The following is a 27,195-nucleotide window of genomic DNA, read 5'->3' as shown; positions in this document are numbered from 1 at the left end:
TAAAAGCAGGCCTTTGGTTTAAACAAGTCTTCTGTGATCTTATCGGCACAATTGTCTAACCAATTATTACTTGATAGTGCTGAATTAGCCCACCCCATGTCTAATTGTAAATATTAGCTTAATGATTTTATTAAGTATTTCTAACTTAGGGTGCTTACAGATTCTATGTATGTCTTACCTTCCCCCTTAGAATTGCCCTTTTCAAAGCTTGACACCATATTCATTTTCCCTGTGTGTTCCATCTATGTGTAAATATTCAATGTTGTAGAATCACTAAGGTATTAGCCACATGATTCAATAAGTTTGGCTCATGAGTGGATCACGTGTCTTATTTATAACTCAAGCATTTAAACTAATTTGAACTGGTACTTAAAAAAAAAAAAAAAAAAAAAGATGGTAGCTATTCAAACCAATACTGCCTGCCTTTGTTTATTGCCCAGGACTTACTTCTTCTCTTTAATTTAAAGTCCACACTCTTATCTGTGTCTCTGGTTTCCAGAGTAATTTTTGGCCTTTTGAACAAGCTTACGCAATTAACTCTGACACCTGTGTGCTATTTAATGAAAGCCACGCATTGGCTAGAGCATATGGTAAGAAAGAGAATGTTACCATGAAAATTATAATATTGTGTTGAAGATTGTTAGCATCTATTATTACACTGTAAAATTACTTCAAACAGTCCTGTAATTTATCAATAAATTTTAGAACTTAAAGTCCATGTTTAATGAAATCTTCTAAAACTTCAAGGTTATTTCCCTTTAAAAATAAAACAAATACTAATGATTCCTTTTTGATTTAACCTACCCCTCAGCTATTTCCTAAATAATCTGTTCCCAAGGAAACAGCCTGAGCCACAGTGTCTCTGGTTTAACCTCAGAAGGTAAAACTAATTATAAGGACTATCATTTTTTTCATAGAGAAAAATAGTACTTCTGGAATATTTTTAAAGAAATTCACTTTCCTTTAAATCCATTCAGTTATCCAAACTAACTCTTAGAGTAGTTTTAGACAAGGCCCTAAGAGTTAGTGCTAGTGAATTAATTTTTTTTGAATTGATTAATTTTTAATCCACAAGACTACTTGCATATTTGACAGACAAGCCTAAGTTGTTTGTTATGCTTTTTTTTAAAGCAGCATCCATAATTTTTGAATCACAGAATCTTCCACCAACAAAACAAAGAAAAACAAACTCGGGATCCCTGGGTGGCTCAGCGGTTTAGCCCCTGCCTTTGGCCCAGGCGCGATCCTGGAGTCCCGGGATCGAGTCCCACGTCAGGCTCCCGGTATGGAGCTTGCTTCTCCCTCTGCCTGTGTCTGTCTGTCTGTCTGTCTCTCTGTCTATCATAAATTAATAAATAAATAAATAAATCTTAAAAAAAAAAGAAAAGAAAAACAAACTCATTCGTTGGTGTTTTAACTTGTAAGCATAGCAGCATGTGATGTTATATTTCTGAAAAAAAAAAACTTTTATCAAGAACATTGAAGCTTAATTTGAAACAAACTGTATAAATAATGGAGATACATTTATAACTAATTTTGAAATTTAAAGTATGTTAAATCTCATTCCTTTTACATAGAAGCTTAAGCAGATGCTTCAAAACATTTTGGAAATAAGCAAAGGCCATATTGTTTGAAGGTGACAATAGGTGGTAACAGATGAATCCATTAGCATTAAACTTTGAGTTTCAGGTAAGTTAGTCAACATGTTACCATATTTTGACTGGGTAATAGACACAAAGTTTTATGTATAAACAGAAGATTTCCAAGAGAAAAAATGTTCTAAGTTAATTGTCCATCTTAGAGCTATGGTTAAATAAATAATAATATATATGCATTGTTGGATATTACCTATACCTCAAAATTGTTTTTGAAGATGTTTCAGTGGCATGGGAAAATGTAATTAATATGATTAAATGAATATATAAAACGCTTGGAAATTAGGGCACCTGAGTGGTTCAGTCAGTTAAGCATTCAACTCTTGTTTTCAACTCAGGTAGTGATCTTATGGTTCATGAGATTGAGCCCCACATCAAGCCCCATGTTGGACTCTATGTTCAGTCAGTAGTCTGTTTGAAGATTCTCTCCCTCTGCCCCTCCCTCCACCATCTCTCTCTCTTTCTAAAATAAATAAATAAATCTTCAAAAAAAAATAAGTGCTTGGAAATTGAACATAATACATAGCATGATATACAAATTATCTACTATAATGCCAAATTTTAAAAAGAGGTAAAAAACAATATACAACATACTAACGGTTTTGTACTAGATCTTTTCTATTAACACGTTTGTATGACCCAAGTTTTTCTAATATTCATGTCTTCCGTAATCAGAAAACATATTTAGAAATTAATATGTTAAAAAAAGGAAGTTAATATGTATATAGTCTTCTAGTTTCATAAATCATATATTCTGAAACTGAATAGTTAGCTCAAATAGCTAAGTCTCCTCCTAGGTTTATTTGTATATCTTTTTTATCCACACAAATGGTAATAAATTTAAGAAATCAGATTTTGTGCTAATATTGTTGGTCATGTTTTCTAGAGAAGACAATTTGTATTCAGTGAACACCCAAAACATTAGGATGAGAAAGAAGTTTCAATTCAACATTATAGAATAGGTTACAAAAGTAAGTCATACTCTATAGTAAGGAATGCACAGAAAATATAGATTCCTAATTTTGTCTAAAACCACTCATTTTCCTCAAATCTGTCCCCCACTACATGGCAAAGGAAAAAGAAAGAGGGGAGGGAGGAAAAGAAAGAAGGAGCAAAGAAAGCAAAAGAAAGAGAGAGAGAGACTGAAAGAGAGAAAGTAGGAGGGAAGGAGGGGGTTAAAAATTGAATCCAAGTCAGTGTAAAAGTCCATCTGAGCCAATAATTTATACCAGGCATCTAGGTTTTACCTGGTCTTCTGAGGATACTTGCTCTGCCCTTCAGAGTCTTCTCTTCTCCTTTTTCCTTTTAGAGTTAGTTAGTGCCTAGGGCCAGGAAAATGTTCACATCACCTCTTGGTATTGAAAGAAAGGAGGCCACTGAGGACATGCTACTCCTTTGTTGTAGATTCACTGATTCTCCTGAAGTATCATCAGGCTGGTCTGTCCCAGAGCATTCTGCTGGTATCAAGTCTTAACCTGTCTAGTCAATACACCTAGAGTATTCTTCTCTCTGTTCACCTGGGGCTCAGGCCCTGCCTACTTACTCTATCTTGCTGTCTGGCATTGCAGACCCTGTGGACCCCTTAGACCATGGTAAAGCCTAGGGGACCCCAGGTAGGCCTGTCTGTTCTCACCTCAGATCCCATGCCACAGGAAAGCTGAAAACTAGGCTGTATAGAGCAATTTAGGCTTCCTATATGTGTCTAGATTGCAGTATCCTAAGGCATGTTGACCATGCTTGCTGTCCTGTCAACCGTGTTAGAGGCCCAAAGCCCATCTTTGCATTCCCTCAGCACCTCCTTGAGTGAGAATTTCATCACAAAAAGGGAGCAGAACCAGAGAATGTCTGCCACGGGTGTTCCCTAGGCTTCTATAGCTCTGGGATTTAGACTAAGGGGAGAGAAAAGGATGTATGTCTGACTTTCTACCCCCCACATCTTTCTTTCTTCCTTCCTCTTCTCTAGGGCTAGATTATATGGACTTTTCTTTTACTTCTCCCTTTTGTCTAGCACAGATTGCCCATATCCAAAATTCTGTGATCTAGTTGGCCAGGCCTGGCATTTGAACAATTAAATGGAAGCTATAGTTATTTAGAAAATCCTTTTTCTTTCAACAGTGTCTGTCTTTTAAAGCCACTGATATGTGGGGAGATTTTGTCTTGAAAGTCATCTGGGGGTTATTCTGTATGTTAGTAAATTGAACACCAATAAAAAATTAAAAAAAAAAAAAAAGAAAGTCATAACATGACTTTTTTTTTTTTTCCCTAACACTCGAATCCCCACTTCAGCATAAGGTAGGTGGATGTCTTGAGATACTTGTATGTTGAGAGTTTTAAAAAATAAAATCATATTAATTTTTTTCTAAATAGCCTTTATTTTTTAAAAAATATTTTATTTGTTTATTCATGAGAGACACACAGAGAGAGGCAGAGACACAGGCAGAGGAAGAAGCAGGCTCCCTGCAGGGAGCCCCATGTGGGACTCAATTCCAGGACCCAGGAATCACGACCTGACCTCAAGGTAGACACTCAACCACTGAGCCATCCAGGCGCCCCTCTAAATAGCCTTCATGTCATTTTTTATCACTGTTGACTTAGTAAATTTTACTCATTTCCAAATTAGGAGAGGGATGGGAAGGTTTTCTGAATTAATGGCTTGAATGGAATGCAGATTACCCATGAGGAATTTTAAGTACTGGCAAGGTATCTGTATTCACAGGTTGAATCATTAATTTAACAGATTATTTATTGAATTCTATTATAAACTGGACACAACTCTTGGTCCTGGGGAAAGATTTGTGAACAAGACAGGTAAGGCCTCTGCTATCTTGGAGTTGAGCTGAAATTCTGGGAACAGAATGTATATACATATATATATGATATGTATGTATATATCCCCACATACACCAGAAAGACTGAAGTGAGAACATACATGCTTGAAGAAAAAAAAATAGGTAACATGATCAAGGAGATTGGGTGACTTTTACGTGGAGTGGCAATCTGAAGCTGCTGGGAGAATGAGTTTTAAGCTAAAATCAGAATGACAAGAAGGAGTCTGGCATATGAAGATAAGAAAGAAAAGAAATAACCATTCAAAAGGCCCTAGAGGGGAACAAACAAAACTTGGCAAGCTCAAGAATCAGGGAGGAAAACATCTTCAGTGTGGCTTAAGGGCAAATGGCAAGGAGAAAAGTAGAATGAAATTAGAAAGGTCAGTGGGGGCAATTATGTAGGGCTTTGTAAACAAGGAGAAAGGATTTGGATTTTCTACATAGTGCAAAGGGAAGCCATCGGCTAGTTTTAATGGAAAGAATGATTTTATCTTTGGAGAAACACTGACTGAGGCAAAAGCAGAGCGAAAGGTTAGGAGGGAAATCTTGATGATCGCCAATGGTGGCTTAAACTAAGGAGTAGTGGTACAAAGAAAGTGGATTTTGATGCATGATTTGGAGGTAAAATTAACAGGATTTATTGATGCATGAAAGAAAGGAATCAAGAATTATTACTTTGCTTTTGGCATTTTCTGAAAAGATACATAGAATTCAGGTGAGCATATATGTGTTTCCAACCATGCACAACCAATGGTCCTGGGTTCTGTCTTCAATTAAGTGTCAGTCTTGGTACTGAAAGGCACAGTGTAAGGTGCAATTCTGTTTCTTCTAGAAGGGAAAGAAGGGAGCAAATATCACAACTGTCAGTGAGTGCTCTGCCAGCCACTGAGTGGTACATGAAAATTATTCATCTGGTGGAGGCTCATAACCGTGGGTAAGAGAAAGAGATGATATTCCTTGAAGAGGGTGGGGGCGCAAATCTTCCATTAGGTCCTCCTGGTATTTGAAAACATCAATCTCATGTTCATTTTTTTTCCTGTTTATTCCTCATATTCTACTGTCCCATCCCCCAAGCTTCTTTTCCATCTCTATTTTTCTTCTTAAACTTTATTAATTTTGCCCTTTCATCATCATCACCATCATGGCTACCAGTTTTTTATTGAATATTAAATAAATAAATATACACATATGGTCTGAATTACTTCTTGCAACAACTTGGGGAGATATGATTAGCTCTCTTGAAAGGTACCCTTAGGCTTGGTGAGATAAAGCAGCCAGCCCAAGGTTACCAGGCCAGGAAGTGGCAGAGCCAAGTGTGAAAACAGGTTTGTCTGACTCTGAAGCTTGTGTCCTCAGCCTGTGCTCTCTCGTCTGTGGCTTCTCTCCTTCCTTCAACTCACTGCTCTTTCTCTCTGCCCCTCCTTTCTCTCTGTCTCTCTGTACCCTCTCCTGGTCTGTTTCCCTTTCTTCCTTCTCTCCTCCTTTTTCCTTCTTCTGCTTTTGTCTGATGGCCCTGCCTGGTCCCTCACTACAGTCTTGCTATTACAAATCTGAAATTTGGTGTTATTACAAATAGAAAATACAAGTCCTAGACTATCAGGGCTCAAAGAACTTCAGTGGCAGAGCCAAGACTTCAAGGCAGGTTGATGGAGTCTCTACTTCCACAAAATCATTGTTCCAAACATATAAATACAGACCGAGGCAGGAGCCATCTTTTTCCATTGTCATCAGTGTGGCTCCTGCTTTGGCTCTCCTGCTCTAAAGTGTGCCATTTGTGGAGATTACTCTCAGTCTTGGCTTTCCAGGACAGAGGGACTACCCTCTGCACTTGTAGGACATTTGTCACATGCCCAGCTAGGATTATAACTACTTGAAAGATCATTTTTCTTCTCTCCATATTACTCACCATGTATAATTCAAAATGAAAATAAAACAGCCGAAAAGTAAGAGCAGAAATGTTTGAAAAAAATCACAATTATTCTATACTATTTCTATGCTTAAATATGTAAAGCTTAACTTCATTCCAAAAAAGTATTTGTACCTCCGATTTGCTATTGTCCCAAGCACAGTCTTCAACGGAGTATCGGGTAACCCAACTACATAATGCAGGTAGCAGGAGAATGGTTAAGGACAGGTTAGGAAATGAGCAGCAGAATATAAATCTAAAAAGGGGCGATAGAGATAATAAATTTACATATCACTTGCCCTGAGCTAGGGAAGTAGCAAATGTAAACTATATACATTTGTTCTTACCACAAACATTTTTGATCATTGTTAATATTATTCCAATTCTACTGATGAGTCTCCAGGATAGTAAAAAAGTTTCCAGGAGTTGGATCTGGTTCTGTGGTCTCTACAACCCAAGTGAGCTTTTAAAGGACATTCTGTCTTACAAATGTAGTTTGGATACCACTTCTTAAAATAAATGTTTTATACTTTAAAACATTTAGATAGCTATGGTATTATTGTCTTAACCTGTTTCTCTTTTTCTAAACAAACTTTCAGAAAGTCGTTATGTAAGAACTTCATATTTAATTAGCACTTTTGATAAATACTAGTAATAGATAATGTTTCTATGAAACAAGCTATTCTCAATATCCTTATGCTCTTAGCTGTCCATATTTTTTAGTATTTTTGTAAGCCATACCATTAGGTAATATGACACATTTTAAGATATTAAACATGGAGTAACTTATATTTGAGGTGGGCTTTGGAATTTGTAACCCATTAGCCATGGTATAGAAAAGAGAAATTTCCAGCATTTGCTATGTCATCAGACTGGAATCCGTCAAGAACAGTGCAATGTGTTATTACTGAATACAGATTTCCATGTGAATGGGTTGTAGCCATTTCTTAGGATATCAGAAGCTCAATGGCAGGTGATGAGAGTTCCTATTACAGGACCAATGAGGATACAGATACAGAAATTCAATCATTAAGTGAAAAGTTTAAACTGCAATGAATGGAGGAAAGGAAGAAAGTTTAGAAAGAAGAAAGACTAGAAATATTGTCCTTCTTCATTCAAGTGGGGAAAAATGAGACCCAAGAGAAGATAGGAAACTGCAAAGGGCATTCTGGGAGCCTACCTCATAATAAAATCAAAATTCTTCAAATGGTAGTTGGAAGAGCATATCCCTTTTCTCTGCCAAACCACCCAAGCTCCTAAGAATATACCTGTGACTATAATGGCAGCTCTTCAGGAATGTCTTATTGTATCTTGTTTGTATCATATTATATCTTGTTTAAAACCAATGAGCAGTGCAATATTCATTTGTTAGACTTTATCAATAGCTTGAGGAACTGATAGGTGTCTTATTCTCTCTGAAATGAAAAGACATTCTGAGTATGTAGCGAGGATTTCTAATCACATACTGTGATTGGGGAATATAAAACACTTGTCTGAAGGTGGTATAAAAACACCCAGATATTGATTGATAAATCATAAGGGTTGCTCTACTGTTTGCTCAGGAATAATAGTAATCTACTTTAGGAGACAAAGTGTCATTGACATTTCTTAACACACTATTAACTAATTATCCAAGGTCAAACTTTCTGTCATATTTTAGATTTAATGATAAATTATGATAGTCATGTAATATGATTAAATAAGCAGTTCATCCAATCCAATCATCACAGAATTTTAATTCTACGTTCATTTTTCAAATTATAGGCCTGCCTCATTTTATCATACTTTGCTTTATTGTGCTTCACAGATATTGTGCTTTTTACAGACTGAAGTTTTGTGACAACCCTACATCAAGCAAGTCTATCAGCATCATTTTTCCAACCGCATTTGCTCACTTCATGTCTTTGTGTCACATTCTGGTACTTGTAATATTTCAAACTTTTCATTATTATTTTGTTATGGTGATCTGTGATTGGTGATCTTTGATGTTACTATTGTAATTGTTTTTGGGATGCTATGAATCAGGCACATATAACTTAATCAAGTAAATATTGTGTGTGTCCTGTGTGTGTTCCACTTACCGGCCGTTTCCAGTCTCTTTCCCTCTCCTCAGAACTCTCTATTCTCTGAGACACAACAGTATTTAAATTAGACCAGTAAATAGCCCTACAATGGCCTTTAAATGTTCAAGCAAAAGGAAGAGTCACCCGCACGCACCTGTCTCACTTCAAATCAGAAGCTAGAAATGATGCAGCTTAGTGGAAAAAGCATGTCGAAAGCCAAGATAGGATGAAAGCAAGGCCTTTTGCACCAGTTAGCCAAATTGTGAATGCAAAGGGAAAGTTCTTGAAGGAAGTTAAAAGTGCTACTCTGGTGAACATACGAATGATAAGAGAGTGAAACAGCCTACTGCTGATATGGAGAAAGTTTGAATGTCCTGGATAGAAGATCAAACCAACTACAATATTCCCCTAGGCCAAAGCCCAATTCAGGAAAAGCCCTAAGTCTTCAATTCTATGCAGGCTGAGAGAGGTAAGGAAGATGCAGAAGAAAATTTTGAAGTTAGCAGAGGTTGGTTCATGAGGCTTAAGGAAAAAAGCCATCTCTATAACATCAAAGTGCAAGGGGAAGCAGCAAGTGCTGAATATAGAAGCTGCAGCAAGTTATCCAGAAGATCTAGCTAAGAGAATTCATGAAGATAGCTACATTAAACAGCAGATTTTCAATGGAGACAAAACTGTTCTTTTTCCATTATATATTCTTGGTTCCTTTGTAAGCAAATTAATTGACCATATATGTGTTATATGGGTTATTTCTGGACTTACTATTCTGTTCCATTGATCTATGTGTCTGTGTTTATGCCAGTATCATACAGTTTTGATTACTATACCTTTGTAATATAGATTGAAATTGGGGAGCATGATGCCTTCAATTATGTTCATCTTTTTCAAGATTGCTTTGACTATTCAGGATCTATTGTGGTTCTACACAAATTTCAGGATTGTTTTAGATCTGTGAAAAATGTGGGACACCTGGGCAGCTCAGCAGTTGAGCACCTCCCTTTGCCCAGGGCGTGATGCTGGAATCCCAGGATGGAGTCCCACATCGGGCTCTTTGCATAGAGCCTGCTTCTCTCTCTGCCTGTGTCTCTGCCTCTCTCTTTCTGTCTCTCATGAATAAATAAAAAAAATATTTTTAAAAATCTGTGAAAAATGCCATTGGAATTTGATTGGGATTGCATCGAATCTGTAGATTTCTTTGGGTAGTATGGACATGTTAACAATATTATTTCTTCTAGTCTATGAGCACTGAATATCTTTTCATTTATTTGCATTTTCTTCAACTTCTTTCATCAATGTCTTATTTAGAGTATAGGTCTTTCACTTGATTGAATTTATTCCCGGGTATTTTATACTTTTTGATGTAATTGTAAATAAGATTGTTCTCTTAATTTCTCCTTATGCTAGTTTGTTATTAGTATCTAGAAATGCGAGACATTTCTGTATATTGATTTCGTATCCTGCAACTTTACTGAACTCAGCCAGTAGTTCTAATGGGTTTTTGGTGGAATCTTTAGAGTTTCTTATATACAGTATGTACTCTACAGATAGTGACAGCTTTACTTCTTCCTTTCCTATTTTGTTTCTTTTTCTTGCCTTTCCTCTGGCTAGGACTTCTAGTACTATGTTGAGTAATAGTGGCAAGAGTAAGAATCCTTTTCTTGTGCCTGATCTTACAGGAAAAGCTTTTAGCTTTTCACCATTGAGTATGATATTAGCTGTGGGTTTGTTATTTATGACTTTTATTATGTTGAGGTACATTCCCTCTATACCCACTTTGTTGAGAATTTTATCATAAACTAATGTTGAATTTTGTCAAATACTTTTTCTGCATCTATTGAGATGATCATATGGTTTTTATCCTTCATTTTCTTAATGTGCTGTATCATGTTAATTAATTGTGGATATTGAACCTTCTTTGCATCAATAGAATAACACCTGATCATGATGTATGGTCCTTTTAATGTAATGTTGAATTTGCCCGTTTGCTAATATTTTGTTGAGGATTTTTACATACATTTTCATCAAAGATATTGGCTTATAATTTTCTTTTCTTGTGGCATGTTTGTCTGGTTTTGGTATCAGGGTAATTCTGGCTTTATAAAATGAGTTTGGAAGTGTTATCCTTCTATTTTTTGGAAGAATTTGAGGAGGATTAGTATTAATTCTTTAAATGTTTGGTTATATTAGTGATTTAAAGATATGGTTTCATAAGCATTCCTAGTATTTGGTAAAGACAAGTAAAAGCAAACTGAGTGGGAAGAACATACTAGAAATATTGAAAAGTGGTTTAAAGCACACATGCACTGAGAATAGTCTTTCTAAACAAGCCTTGATTGGTTTGTATGGAAAAGGCCAAAATGCCCTCCTTTGTAACTCAAAAAACATTCTGGTCAGGTAATGGTTTTCTTGTCTCCACATATTTCCTATGGTTTGCTATATCACTTGCTATTTATAGAAAGACACACTGGCAACCTGGAAACAGAACTTGCAGACTTTTTTTCATGTACATTAACTCATGGTTGGTGCACTCCTGTTCCCAGCAAATCTCAACCCTGGAAGGTATGCAATGCAACCTATAGAAGAATCAACCATTTCAAACATGCATTTGGTATATGTCTGGGTTTTAAGTTACACTGAACAGAATATAGTACCATTTATACTCATGTGATGAATTATGTGTCTGGATTATGTGGTGGAGGGATGGTGCTGAAAACAAAGCAACCTTTGAGACCTCTCAAATGTTTTTTTTTTTTTTTTTTTCTTCAATTTGGCCTGGGGGCTTCAGGCATCAGAGCTAACATTTAAAAGGAGCCTTTCTGACTTGGAGGAGAAAGACTCAGAACTCCTTTTTACAGTCTCTTACTATCCAATTCCTTTCCACCAAAGAATGTAACATTGACAACTCCGAATAGAGGGAAATCTTAGCAATCATAGATTTCTTTTTTTTTTTGATAGATTTCTTTAATCATGGAATTAATACTAACAGAAATGGCAAAGCTCAAAAAGTATAGCTCCAGCTCAAAGATTAGAGACTTTGTGCTGTTTATGCCATCACTTATTTAAGGTGGAGGGCCATTGTGATTTACTAAGGCAGCATTGAAAGTCTTGATAAAAAATAGTCACAATACATGAAAGCAGAACACAATAGCCAGGGCTCTACATAGTTCACAAATCTTTCTCTAACTCTTTCTACCTTTGTAAGCTAGAAACAAAGTACAGAACAGAGAAAGTATTCAGTTATTTTTCCATTTTCCATTTTCTAGAATTTCCTGGTTAAAGTGATTTGAGTTCAAGTGTGGAAAGGTAACTTTTTCAGGTGAATTTTCTATTAAAAAAAAAAAAACCAACATACATTTAACATCTTGCACAGCTGTTATAATTTGCCTTGTCTATTTTTTTAAGTTCTTATTTATTTATTCATGAGACACACACCCCCCCCCCCCCCCCCCCCCCACACACACACAGAGGCAGAGACACAGGCAGAGGGAGAAACAGGATCCATGCAGGGAGCCCGACATGGGTCTCCAGGATCAGGCCCTGGGCTGAACGCAGCACTAAACCACTGAGCCATCTGGGCTACCCTGCCTTGTCTATTTTATATCTTCCCACCTATTTGTTTGTTTTTCCATTTATTCACTGCTAATTCAACACATTTTCCAATGTCTAACCTCGTGCCCTCATATATACGAGGACTTTAGACACTTGTCAATTAACTTATTTTTAATACCTCCTTATCCATCACCCAGAATATCTAGAACAGACACCAGTCACAGTCACTGCTCTCCCAGGATAATTTCCAGGAAATAGGTAGCATCCTCCTGCCTGAGAGTTTAGTTTTCCGTGTCTCTCCACTTGTTCAACTTGTTTCCATTTTATGATGAGAGCCTCAAGGTCACCATTAAATGGCCTAACCCAGAAATACAAAAACCAAAAAATCCTGCAAGGGAAGACATGGGAAGCTCTCATCCCTCTGGGTTTGGGGGAAGCAAGTAACCTATTGCTTATCTCCTACATCTAGCCAGTTGAGTTTGACATAACTACCATTTGCAGAGAAGAAGGAGAGGAATCTAGCCATGGATTCTAGACCATGGCAAGAACTTAGAGACCTATGTATAATTACTCTCATCCATAGAATGCTACTTAATTCTATGTGATAGTCATGGTGGAAAATCGTTCTCCCCCCACTTCCTTTTCATCACAGAACACCATTCATTGCTGATGCCGAAAACCTAGGGCACTATCCATTATCATGGATTCCTCTCCCACAACATCTAATCCAGGAAATCTCAACCTCAACACCATTGACATTTCAGGTTGGATAATTTTTGTTGTGAGAGGCTGTCCTGTTCACTGTAGGATGATTAGTAGCATTGCTGGCCTCTGTATACCACTAGGACTTCCCAGTCAGTCACGGCAACTAAAAATGTCCTCAAACAATTTCAAATATCCCCTGGAGGGTAAAAAAACATTTCCAGTTGAAAACCACTGAATCTAACAGTAAGCCCTGAAATTCCAAAATTTGTCCTGAATTCAAATATCTCCCACAAAATCCACATCTGGTCCAGGGCTCAGCCCTCAGCACTCACTTGGGCCACAGCAATGACTTCTCACTGCATTCCCTTCAGTACCTTTTCTGTTCCACAGTCAGTGTGATCTTTGAAAAAACTCAAGCAGATTCTATCATCTCTCTCTCTCTCTCTCTCTCTCTTAAAGATTCATCCATTTATTCATGAGAAACACAGAAAGAGAGAGAGGCAGAGACATGGGCAGAGGGAGAAGCAGGCTCCTTGCAGGGAGCCTGATGTGGGACTCGATCCCGAATCCCGAGATCACACCTGAGCTGAAGGCAGACGCTCAACCTCTGAGGCACCCAGGCATCCCTATCATATCTCTTTTAAAAAACTTCCAGTGGCTTCTCAAGACACTGGAACTATTCTCCATATCATCTCCTAACACTCTCCCTTCATTCATAGATCTCTAGTTTCACTGGCTGTATACCATTTTCCGAACATTGCCAGGTTCATTTACACACACTCTCCTTCGAATGATTTTTTTTGTCCTATTCAAAGGTTTGTTCCCATATCATTTTTTAGTGAGTTCCTCTCAGACCATCCTGTGTAAATAATTCTCCACTTCCCCAAATGCTGTATGCCATTACCTTGAGTTAATTTTCATTGTAGTTACGTCTCTCATCTCTGTTTGAAATGATACTACTCTTCATTGTCTTATCTACCATAATGCAAGCTCTAGAACATGAGGTATCTTGTTCTTGTTTACAGCTATATCTCCCGTGGCCCAGAGCAGTAACCTGGAATGTAATTGGTACTTAATAAATATTTGTTGAATAAATAAATTACTGAATGTCATAAATAATAATAAGTGCTTTCTGTTTGAAGAACATATTCTTGATTTTAAAATAACATGTAATATTTATATTATTAAATCTACTCAAAGAAATCCAAAGCTTTCTTATCTCACCCAGAGTTAGAGCAAAAGCACTTCCAATGACCTGCAAGATCCCGCGTGATCTAGACCACTACTATCTTCCCAACGTGATTTCCAAAGTGTTGCATCTCAACACTTTAGCCATATGCTGACATTCCTTCTATTCCTATAAATACCAAGTACATGCCCATTTCAGAACTTTTGCACCCACTGCTTTCCCAGCCTGAGTGCTTATACCAGATGTCCTAGGACTCACTGTCTCACATCCTTCGGGTTTTTGGTCAAGTGTCCTCTTGTCAGAAGGGCTAGTTCTGACTACTTTATATAGAATAGAAAGAAAGAAAACACTCTTGTCTACCATCAGCTTGGAGCTGTCCTAACTCTAGCAAAAGCATTCTCTTTTGTATATGAACAATTTTATAGAACACCAACATTAGACAAGGCTACTCTGTGATATGATAGATCAAGATATAAACAAGGCTACTCAGTAATTGTGTGTGAGCAGAGAGAGAATAAACATTGTCAAATATTCTCCTTGTCGCTGTTAATTATAAGTGGCTGCTCTCTATTCATCCTCAGCCCCACTTAACACTTAAAATTAAGATTATTAAGGCAGTCATAGAATTGCTTTAACTTTCTGACAGTAGTCAGTCAAAAGCAAAACCACATTTCCTTGAACCTTCCTTAAAACCACCTAACACAAGCTCAAATCCAGTAATAAGCCCCTCTTAATTAATAACCTTTTATTGAGATATTCCACAGTTCTCTATGGTGTTGTTTCCCTTGTTGCACAGTTAATAAACCAAACTTTGTACAACTACAGGTGTGTTTATGGTGGATTTTGCCTGGAGGACATCAATAAAGCAACCTCTGACCTCAAAGAGCAATCTGTAAGACTAAGTAAAATGACCATATAACCCAGTTTTCTGGGAAAATCCAAGTTAATAAAGCCTTTCGTTTAATGTGTGCCATTAGGTCAATGCAATCTTTCATTCTCAAAAGTGTTTCAATTTGGAGGATAAATTATATAGTCATGATTCCTTTAATCTGCAATTTTTCACAAAAGTGTTTATCATCATCTGGAACATTATACATTTATTTGTCATGTTCTTTCTCTCTTCCTAGCCCCTTATTAGATTGTAAGTGGCATAGTACAAGAACTACCTATTTTCTTTATTGTTCTACCCCCATCACCTAAGAACAGTTCTTGACACACAGATGCTCCCAGTAAATATCTGTTTAATGAATTAACTAATGAAAAGTTATTATACTACAAGAAACCTCTGAATTATACACAACTTTAAAAAATTAGCCCAACACACAAAATTCAGTCATTTCTAAATATTACTGTGTAGAAATTGAAATTAAAATATGGTACCATTTATCTTTACTTAAAAGACAATGAAAACTTAGATTTACACTTGACAATATATGTACAGGATGTGCATGTTGAAGATTACAAATACTGATGGAAGAAATCAAAGAGGATTTAGAAAGCAGAAGTTCATGAATTGGAAGATTCAATGTAGTAAAGATGTCAGTTTTCCCCAGATTGAGCTATAGGCTTAATTAAAATTTCTATCAAAATCTCAGCAAGGCTTTTGTAGACATAAACAAGCTTATTCTAAAATTTATGTAGAAAGGTACAGGCTTTGGAATAGCAAAAACAATCTTGACATGTAAGAATAAAATAGAGGGAATCACTCTGATCTTTAGGCCTACTGTGAAGCTGTAGTAATAAAAACAGTGAAGGTTCATTGAACAGAATAGAAAATCAAGAAATAAACTCACATAAATATGCCCAACTGATTTTGCACAGAAATCTAAAAGCAATTTAATGGAAGAAGGATAGATAGCCTTTCCATCAAATGGGGCTAGATCAATTGTACTTCTGAGGGGGGATAAAAAAAAAAAAAAAACAACCAAAACCCTTGAATTAAACCTCACACCTTATTCAAAAAGTAACTCAAAGTTAAACATGGATTTTCAAGTAAAATCTAAAACTGCACAACTTTTGGGGAAAAAAAATCTTTGGGGTCTTGGGCCATGCAAATAGTTCTTAGACTTGACGTCATGAAGTACAGACTATAAATGAAAAAATTAGTAACTCAGATGCCGTCAAAATTTTAGAAATGTTTGTTTTGTGAAAGATCCTGTTAAGGGATGAAAAGACAAGCTACAAAGTGGGAGAAAAAATTTGTAAATCGCATATCTGACCATGGGCTGTTATTTAAATACATAAAATTCTCTCAAAATCACAGTTTAAAAAATCCAATGTGAACATGGTCAAGGAGTTGCCTGGGTGGCTTAGTTGTTTAAGTGACCGACTCTTGATTTCAGCTCAGGTCATGATCACAGGGTTGTGAGATGGAGCCCCGAGTCAGGCTCTGCACTCACCTGGAGCCTGCTTAAGATTCTCCCTCTCCACAGCCCAGGTGGCTCAGCGGTTTAGCACCGCCTTCGGCCTAGGGCCTGATCCTGGAGACCTGGAATCGAGTCCCAAGTCCTGGAGACCTAGAATCGAGTCCCAAGTCGGGCTCCCTGTGTGGAGCCTGCTTTTCCCTCTGCCTGTCTCTCTCTCTCTCTCTGTGTGTGTCTCTCATGAATAAATAAATAAAATCTTAAAAAAAAAAAGAAGATGCTCTCTCTCTCTCTCTCCCTCTGCCTCTCCTCTGCTCTTTCTCTCTCTCTCTTAAAAAAGAGAGAGAGAGAGAAAATGGTCAAAAGACATGAAGAGTCTTTCACTGAAGAGGATATACAGATGGCAAATAAGTACATGAAAATACAATTATCCTTGTTAAAGGTTATTTAGGAAATCCATTATGAAAATGCAAATTAAAAACACAATAATATAACGAGATATCACTATATACCTATCAGAGCAGCTAAAATAACACTTAGTGACAACATCAAATGTGGGCAAGGATGCGGAGAAACTGGATCGTTCATATATTGTTGATGGGAATGTAAAATGTTACACTGATTCTGGAAAACAGTTTGGCAGTTTCTTATGAAATAAAACATATAATTATCATATGACTCAGCAGTTATTCTCTTCAGTCTCAGAGAAATAATAAATATGTGTACACAAAAATCTATACATAATGTTCAGAGCAGTCCTACCCATAATAGCCAAACGGTGGAAACAATCCAAATGCTCTAAATGGGTGTAATCGTATAAACCGTGGTACATCATGTATGAGAGTACTACTCAGCAATGAAAGGTAAAAACTATTGATAAACACAAAACTTGGATGTATCTGCAGGTCTAGAGAAATTCTAGGTTTGGTGGACCAGCGAGGTAGATTTCAGTGATTGGGTGCTCAGCAGTCACAGCCCTAGCAAAGAAGGGAATACAATATACTCTGGGTGAAATACTAGTGGCCCATTTGAGCTGACTAGAATTTGAATCCAAAATCCTGCAAGATTAAAAATCCAAGAATGCAAGGGACTTTTTTGTTTTACTTGTTATTGTTTGTTTTGTTGCAAAGCATGCTTCTGTGCAGCATATAAGATCAGTCGGTGTTAGAAATATATTCAGGGGGACGCCTGGGTGGCTCAGCGGTTGAGCACCTGCCCTTGGCTCAGGGCGTGATCCACGGTCTCAGGATCGAGTCCCACATCAGGCTCCCTACCTGGAGCCTGCTTCTCCCTCTGCCTACGTCTCTGCCTTTCTCTCTCTATGTCTTTCATGAATAAGTAAATAAAATCTTTTAAAAATATATATATTCAGGAAACGACAAGGGCTATGGAAATTTCATGTGAAACTTCCCTTTGAATCACTAAGCATGTCAAAGAGCAATAACAAAACCTCTTACTGCTGGAGACTCTCAGGAAGGCTGTAGAGTGAATGTTACCCATACTTTGCTTGGAGTGGAAACACAAGAGACTTTTTAGAATATTTTTCTTTCATTTTTAGGTTAAGTGCTACACTGATGACTTAGAGTCGATGCCAAGTTCGTGATTTACAAAAAGGAAAAAGCAAATCACTCCTTTTTGCAACTAGTAGTGATGTATCTGTTGAAGAATAATTATGCTCAGTTCTGTGTTCATTCCTGGTATGGAAGAGAAGTCATATTGTCACAATCCAGGGACATCACTATATAAAAAACCCAGGAGTATATTTGAAGGTTTGTCAAAATTAAAGTGAATAAACTGAATTGGAAAATATATTATTGGAATGTTCACTGACATTATTCCAAAAATGCTGGGTTTGTGATTGATATTCTTAGTAAAATTAAATGAAGAAAACTTAATGTTTTGGGAGATTCCCGGCATTTTCATGTGCAAACACTGGCCTCCAAACCACAGTGTTTATTTGCCTCATTTCATACAGATCCGGCCATGTTCACAAAATTCTTCTGTCAACATACAGAAAACATATCTGTATTGTGATATTTAACTCTGTGGAGTGATTGCTATAGGAAAATATGTTTAATCAGATCTGTGACCAAAAAAAAAAAAAATCTATAGTTTCTGCATTGTTAAAGCAAGGAGAAAAGTTTAAGTAAGCCCAAATGTAAAAAGCAATTTTTAAAAGAGCTTGGCAAATTTTCCAGAGATATTTGAAGTTCTAGTGCATTAATAGAGAACACAAACACCATATCATTGCTTAATATGTATCTATTGCTTAACCATGTGTATTGTGAAATTATGATCAAGATCAGGGACTCAGGAATCAAAGAGCTCCAGGTTCAAATCTAGATTCTGTCGTTTGCCCAGATGTGTGATTTGGGTCAAGTTAGTTAATCTCTCAAGGTCTCAGTTCCTATATCTTGTTAAACCTCATTCTAAAATAAAGATTCAGTTGTTTTGAAAATTAAGTCAGCAAATTCAAAGAAGCCAAAGTTCTCTGTCTTTCAAAATTAATGCAAAATGCTTAGCATAATAGCCACATGATAGGTGTTCAATGAAGTACTATTTTTATCACTATGGTGCAAACCAACTGTTACTATAGGAATTAATGCTAATGTATCCCATATTCTGTGAAAAAAATCTTCTCAAGTAAAACATTAAATTATATTTAATTTTTGTGTAAATTGAACTCAGGTAATATTTTCCTATCATGATGCTGAAATTTCTCATTTCAAATTTTATAAGAAGCCATATTTTTAGTTATTTTCAATCTTTTCCAGGCTCTATCTAAAAAATTTTGAAATTAAGTTTGACTTGTTCATCTTAGATAATTGCTAGAAAACCACTATAAAGACAGATATTAGTTTCTTTTTTGCCACCAAACACTGAAATTGATGTACACTCTGCTCAAACTTCATTCTTCCTTGGATAGAAAAGCTTGTGACAAGCAAGCAAGATCAAGGCTCAAATTTATATCACATGGTAAGGTCGACAAAAATATATCTTTTGATGTAAAATTTATTCTACCATTACCTTAATTTTTAAGTCATGTTACTTACGTATTTTTAAATTTCATATAATATAAAAGGAGGAGATAAAATTTTGTTTATATAGAAGATTACAGGTTTTAAAAGGCTGAGAAAACTGATCTGAGCCTATGAATTTGGTAATAATTCAACAAAACCTATATCTTTTTTTTATAAGGTCAGCTTTCTTCTAACATTGCTATATGTAATTATTTGCCTATGATTTTTCAAAGTTGAAAGATACAGAACTAGTATTCTCTACAGAAAATGCAGTCTCCATAAGTTCCATATTCTTATGTAAGATCAAATTTGACCTTAGCCAAATATAGTTCACCTGGAAATCATTAAATTGATATAACATTGAAAATTAAGTGCATGAATATTTATATATTTAATCTTTGAAGATTTTTCTTAGATACCTATATATACATACATATGTGTGTGTGTGTGTATATATATATATATATATATATATAAAATGCCAAAGGCTATCTCTATAAAATGTAGAGCTGTTGTATTTCTCAAACAGTATTTTCCTAATCAAAACCATTTGTTAGCAGAGATTTTTATTCACCCCAGGGGACAATTCCATTAGGCTCTATTTTCCTGGCTATGACCTAGAATTTACAGTCTGAGTATAGCTTAAGATCTAAATATTTGCGAATCACTCCTGTATTGTAACTAATTTTTGTTATAATAGATTTTTCCATGATTACTTGAACTATTAATATGAATAATCAATCATACAGAAAGCTGTAGAATTCCACTTGTTACATTCTAGAGTTGTTTTTACAACATAATGGATGTGTGTGTTTTGCCAATAGTGAGTCCTTCAACAGGGCAATTACTACAAATTGACTGTACCAATATTAGCATCAAGGGACATATTCATAGAACACACATCAACACCCTTATGGAAGTCATACATTTGCTAGCATGGCAAAATGAGGACCAAGAGAATCGAGAATTTTATTTATAGGTGAGTGCCCAGGAAAACCTATCAAGAACACATAGACCACCTTGGAAAACTATTCAAGGGCATTTTTTTATTTTAAAAATTATTCAAGGCCAAACTATACATAGATGGAAGAACAGGACTTTGAGATAATAATTCAAGGACAGATTTTCAGATGCTATCTATCAAATGAAGCCAAGGTTATATGCATATTTTGAGTTATTTCATATGCAATTTAGGAAAAAACCCAAGATATGCATAATCCTTAAACATTTTTATCTCAAGTATTACTCACAAGGTCATCCTTTGATGAACAGCAACAAGCAAGATTACAGTTCTCTTTGAATTTTAGTTTGCAAAGGAAAATTGTCACATTCAGAAAAGAGATTATATCTCTCTGGCAGCTTATACAGGGACATAATTAATGTCACAGACAAATTACTTCACCCAGCCATATTGAGTTTCATGTGAGACCACTAAGGTTTATTTTATTTATTTGAATAGTCACGACCTCATAGGTTAGCTAATCCCAAATTTGTGTTTAATGCTTCATCTTTTTTTTTTTTTTTTTCCAAGTGGGCTCCAGCGCAAGGCTTGAACTCAGGGCCCTGAGATCAAGACCTGAGCTGAGATCAAGAGTCAGATGCTGGGGGATCCCTGGGTGGCTCAGCGGTTTGGCACCTATCCTTGGCCCAGGGCGCGATACTGGACTCCCAAAATCGAGTCCCATGTCGGGCTCCCAGAATGGAGCCTGCTTCTCCCTCCTCCTGTGTCTCTGCCTCTATCTCTCTTTCTCTCTCTCTCTCATGAATTAAAAAAAAAAAAAGAAAGAGTCAGATGCTTAAGAGACTGAGTCATCCAGGTGCCCCTTATGCTTCATCTTTTCAGAAGTTCTTGCCAACTCACAATCAACACATACACACACACTCCCAGGTGTCTGGTTAGAGAACACCACTATGGCCAATCAGGATCTCCTGTTATGGCCCAATTGTCATATCTTCCCATCAAATTGTGTCCTTTTGTTGTCCCTTTTCAGGGTACTTACTTTTTACTGCATGGGTGTGACAGTAGGATATAACTGGTTATCAATTAAGTACGTAGATTAATAGGTTAGTTTGCCAAGCAACCATAGATATTACTATGCTCACTTTTCTAACTGAGAAAATTGGGACTCAGAAAACTGGCCTTCAAACCCAGGTCTCCCAGGTAAAAAATCTCATCCACTTTCAATTATATCACCCTTTCCAAAGTGTGTTTTAGGATATTAATAGGTATTTTGTTCAAATAAAACTGGGAACTGCTGGGGTTTTATTAAAATCGACAGTTTCTTCATTATCAGAATTCCCAGAGCAAATAAGGTTTACAAATTACTAAGAGAAGGTACAAATTACTTATTGTTTATACTAATTCCTAAGTATTAATATGTAGTCAACCTTTCTCCTGACTCAGACTGCATTTTCCTGAATGTACTTTGGGAAAAATAGCACTGAAATATATGTGTTCTTCTGTGTTCATTGATTTATTGTATTCAAAGAGCCTATACAATTTGCAAACTTGTGTTCTTCTTCAATTTAACAAAGTTTTATTCTATTATTTCTTAATCATTATCTTGACTTATCCTCCTATCCTCTACATATTTTGGGAATCCTTATACATCTAACTTTCTCTTGTCTTTTCCATAATGTTAATATTTTTTGGCATCATGTATGGATATCTTGAATTTGTCATCTACCTTTCTAACTCAACTTTGGGGTACTAACTTGCTGTTTACTACCCAAGGTGTGTTTTATTTTATTTTTTATTGTGGTAAAATATATATAACATAAAATTTACATTTTAACTGTTTTTAAGTGTGCAATTCTGTGGCATTAAGTATATACACATTGTTATACAACAAGGCCATACTTCTCCAGAACCTTCTTATCTTCCCAAATTGAAAGTCTATACTCATTGAATATTAACTCCCCATTCCTTCTCCTCCCCTGACCCCACCCCTGGAAACCACCTGTCTACTCTGTAAATTTGACTAATCTAGGTACCTCATATAACTAGAATCATATAGTATTTCTCCTTTTGTTACTGGTTATTTCACTGAGCGTAGGCCTACAGGGCTCATCTATATTGTGGCATGTGTAACAACACATCCTTTTCAATGCTAAATAATATTCCATTGTCTGTAGGTGCTACATTTTGTTTATCATGCGTGTGTTGATGGACATTCTTGTTGCCTTCCTTTTGGCTATTATGGATAATGCAACTATGGACACTGGTGCACAAGTATCTGTTTGATTACCTGCCTTCAATTCTTTGGGGTATATACCAGTCATGGAATTGCTGGATCATGTGGTAATTCTATATTTAATTTTTGAAGAACTGCCATGCAATTTTTTATAGCAGCTGCAACATTTATATTCCTACTGAGAGTGCTCAAGGATTCAAATTTTTTCACATCCTCTGTGACACTTGTTATTTTATTTTTTTGTTTGTTTATAATAGTCACTTAGTGGCTATGAAGTGATATGTGTTTTAAGGATCAATTCAAATACCAGTTGTGTTAGCCCCTGAAGACATGCACCTGTTTACCATGATCATAGGTACCTACCAAAGGATTTGGTACATACTAGATGATTTGTAAACATTTATTATATAGTTAGAGATAAGATTAGATTCAAGGAGAAAGTCTAGAATGGAAAGATGAGTTTGTACTTTGTCCATTGGTTAAGCGGGAGCCACTGTGAATTTAGAAAAAGTAAATGAGGTAAAAAATGGGTATTTGTTTTGGGAAAAGTTTTCTGGAGGTGAGACCATGTAGGAAACGGCAAGACCAGTCATGAATTCATGAGAGAATGAATTAGAGTGAAATCAACCCAAGAGGGTTTGTAAAATAAGATCAAGAATCTGACAAAAAAGAAGTAAAAGATGACTCTAAGCTTAGCATCTTGGGTGATTATCAAGCAAGATGGCTGCTGACAGAAAATTTTAAACTGAATGTAAAGACAATGTGTTTGTACTTTCTATCCTTCTGCTATTACTCTTAGGCAAATCAGCTCAGGATTCTCTGGGTCCCTCCATTCTACTTCTGCTGATGCCCTTTCTCAAGGTTATATTTTGGACAAGAATATGCTCTTCTTCATGTCTGCTAACCATTGGCCTTTTGTCTCCATCACTGACACATCTTACAAAACTCTAGCTTCTATAGGAGCTTTCCCAAATTTCTATTCCTATCCTTTGTTTCCTAAAACAATGTCTGCAATAAAACAGCCTCTCTGGACAAGCCATGCCCCCAAGTGAAATTAAATGATTTCTTCAGCACTTGTTCTTTGTCCTTATGTCTTCTCTATGACTTTATTCATAAATACTGTTTGTGAAACTGTGAACTTCCACAGAAAAAAAGACATTTTTTTCAGTATGCTTCTGAAAAGCCCCAAACCTGATACTCTAGACAAAATCACGTTGTACAGGTTATGCTCCTTCCTGATTAAATTACATATCTCAGAATAAACTTGTAAACTTCTTGATTCATCTGAAATTCATCAACAGTAGAAATGATGCTTTAATTCTCTCTATCTCCCCAGGCACATCTAAACTAATCAGAACACAGTTTTGAAAACAAATAACTGAGTTTAAAAACCAACATTTTTGGTAAAATATATTAAAATTTGACTATATGATTTTCTTGAGCGTCCATATTAATGATAGATAGGGACAGCCTGAAGCACAGAAAATTGCCAAATTCCATTTTAGGGGGAAAAAAGAGTTGCCCTTGGGCAGCCCTGGTGGCTCAGTGGTTTAGCGCCACCTTCAGCCCAGGGCTGATCCTGGAGACCCTGGATCAAGTCCCACGTCAGGCTGCCTGCATGGAGCCTGCTTCTCCCTCTGCCTGTGTCTGTGTCTCTCTCTCTGTGTGTGTGTCTCTCATGAATGAAAAAATCAATCAATCAATCAATCAATCTTAAAAAAAAAGTTGCCCTTTCCTATCACCTTGAATCAGTTGCTCGCAAGAAACAAAATTTATGTCTGAGTTTCACATCATCTCATATTCTCTGAGCTCTTCTCACCAGCTAACTACAAGCTAGCACACATGATAATCCAGGCACTCTGTTAAGCACTGTATATGTACTATCATATTTAATTCTACTATCATATTTAACTTTTGGAAGTGGCTTTTATTATCCTCCATTTACAGATAAGAAAAATGAGGTTTTGTGAGGAAAATAATTTACTCAAAGTAAATCCCTAAGAAGTGGCAGAGCTACTTACTTAAGCTCCCCAAATATAACAAAATGGAAAAATGGAATGAGGCATAATCTTCTCACTGAGCATTTGGCTTCTGAAACATTGACCACTGATGCTGAACTTCTAATGGTTTTTCTTAATCCAGCTAGAAATAAGCTAGGCAATAAGGATAGGGGAGAGAAACATAAAATAAATAAATAAATAAATAAATAAATAAATAAATAAATAAATAAATAAATGTTGAAAAGGAAGGCAAGCCTTGGGTCAAAGGTCTTAGCCTTGCACAAGTCTGTTTTGCTTGGCTGGCTCTGAGTCAGGGAAGGATTGCGGAGCGTCCACACAGGACATAGTCCCTTCTTGTCTGCAGAGCACAGATGCTGTGCAATCAACGGTTTCATGTCAAATGTCTTATTTGATCCTTCAACAGCCGTTAGAGCTGACATGTCTGGTGGATATTATTCTCACCTGGTGTAGTGCTGGCGGGCACTGAAAATTGATAGCTGGCTGAATCCCAGTTGGACATGAACAAACTGGTTTGCCTGAGACCTCACAGCGAGGAAGTAGCCACACTGTCTAAAATCCCAAACAGCCTCCTCCTATATCATTCCACTTCACTTCTAGTGACACTGACTTCCTCACTTCATAAGCAAAGACTTCCACTAAGTGGCTCAGTCTTTCTGTTTATGTGATGTCCCAGGATCCCAGGGCTCATAGAGTTGTGTAAATGGCTACTCTGAAGGGTTAACTATCTTTACCAGTATCGCATAGTTACTTAGAAGCCCATCCTATATAAAGAATGTTGACTTTGTTTATTTTTTTCTAAAGATTGTATTTATTTATTTGAGAGAGAGAGAGAGAGAGCACAAGCAAGGGGAAGGGCAGATGGAGAAGCAGCAGCAGACTCCTGGTTGAGCAGGGAGCCCAAAGTGGGACTTGATCCTAGGCCCCTAAGATCATGACCTGAGATGAATGTAGGGGCTTAACCAATTGAGCCACTCACGTACCCCAAGAATTATGTCCTTAAAGAGAATCAGATCTAGGCTCAGATTCTGATCTTGTTATTAACTGAAGATTAAGAACTTGAGCAAGCCATTAACCTCCCTTTGTCACCCATAAAATGGAAGTAATAATAGTATTGTCGTATTAGGTTTATTTTTAAGAATTAAAGGTAATTGCAGATATTATGCAGCACTGGTTATGTGCCTTGCAACAAGTTCTAAGGTGGATAAAGTACTATTTTCTTAACAGTAGGAGCGAAAGGCAGAGATAGGTTAAATAACTTGCCCAACATTCCAAGACACTAAGTATGGGGAGTACAGATTCAAACCCAGACTATCTGGCTCAAAAGCCTATGACTCCTACATTACTGAAACATAATGTATAGTACATGGTACAGGGACCAGAATATATTAAACACTCAACTCAGAGCTGCTTCTAACACACCATGCCCAAAGAATGACATTCCATAATGTTTCTGCAAAGTGGCACAGTCAGGTTCCTCAGTCCCTGGTTTATATTACAATGTGTTGCACAAAATCAACTCTCCTGAGAGGCAGTAAATGATAATAAAGAAAACCTTCATTCATGCCTTCTTTGTCCAAAACACTCCAAACACAGGAGGCGCAGAGTAGATGAGTTCACCAGAGGATAAAGAAAAAAATTATTAGAAAGCAAATTGCATGTGATGGCAATAATCCAAGTAATGAACTATCCATAGTGTCTAAAAGGAGAGAACACTTATAGAACGAGGACTTGTAGAAAAAAATTCCAAAATATTCCATTAAATAAAATTGTGTTTGGTTTCTGACAATCATTTAAAAAATGTCTTGGAAGTCATAGGTTTTCCCTACTCTGCTCAACTCCTGGTTAGGTGGTGTGATTTTCCTTTCCATTTAAATTGAGTCCCTCTATCAATTCACAAAATAATTTACCTTCTTTTCAATATCCAGTATTACATTATCTGACAATTATTTATTTCTAGTTTAGAACGTCATAGAATAAACAATCATGGATGGTTTTATTGGAAAACTGGCAGGAAACAAGATCTTCCAGAAGGAAACTTTAAGAAAAGTGCTGTATAAGTCAGTGGCCACTGTGGTAAATGGCTGGTTAATCTACCCTTTATCTTTCAATGCTAATTCTGTTTTTAAGTGAGAAGTTTTGTAAACAGGTAACAGCACTGTCTCTGTCTTACTGGAAGAACCCCAGTGAAAGTAATGGGTTAGTTTGTTAAAACAGGAATGTATTCAGGGGAGAGTAATTTTTGTGCATGACTCAATGCAGTTGACAATAATTAAAGACCAATCAGGGCACATAATGATACACTTTTTAGCTTTATTATGTGGGCAAAACTCACACAAATGGCTCCAAATTTGATTTTACATTCTTACAGATAGTCTTAAAACAAAATGACGGATTGCTATCTAATTTGTATCTTGTTTTTCTTCAGGTACACACTGTAGGCACCTTTTCATTTCTTCAACATTATCTGTCCAACTTAATTTCTACCCTAACTGAAATCTTAATTCTCTTCTTTTGATAGTATAATTGTTTCCATGGTAACAACAAAAGCCGTGAGAGTATTCTCGGCTGCAGTGAAAATAATCATAACATATTGATAAACCATCTTAAGATACCATTTTCATGTAAATGACCTTATAGGAGGAGAGAAGGAAATAAAATAGAAGCAAACAAAGTGGCATTCAGCAAGCAGAAGCAGAAGTGCT

General features: G+C 36.4%; 1 protein-coding gene and 1 long non-coding RNA gene across 3 annotated transcripts in view; one reads left to right on the top strand and one right to left on the bottom strand.

The window, feature by feature from the left end:
* The window catches only part of LOC119872504, a 31,177-nt gene extending 21,766 nt beyond the window's left edge, over positions 1-9,411 (top strand). The window contains exon 6 of the long non-coding RNA XR_005361958.1: positions 8,197-9,411. This is a non-coding gene — a long non-coding RNA (uncharacterized LOC119872504). The remainder of the gene's footprint in view (positions 1-8,196) is intronic.
* The window catches only part of KCNK2 (potassium two pore domain channel subfamily K member 2), a 200,138-nt gene that overhangs the window by 151,950 nt on the left and 20,993 nt on the right, over positions 1-27,195 (bottom strand). The gene's annotated exons all lie outside the window — the stretch shown is intronic.

The sequence above is a fragment of the Canis lupus genome, chromosome 7 (genome assembly GCF_011100685.1).
Source record: "Canis lupus familiaris isolate Mischka breed German Shepherd chromosome 7, alternate assembly UU_Cfam_GSD_1.0, whole genome shotgun sequence".
Classification (NCBI taxonomy): domain Eukaryota; kingdom Metazoa; phylum Chordata; class Mammalia; order Carnivora; family Canidae; genus Canis; species Canis lupus.
The sequence above is the reverse complement of the archived record's forward strand: the minus strand, read 5'-3'. Positions and strand labels throughout refer to the sequence as shown.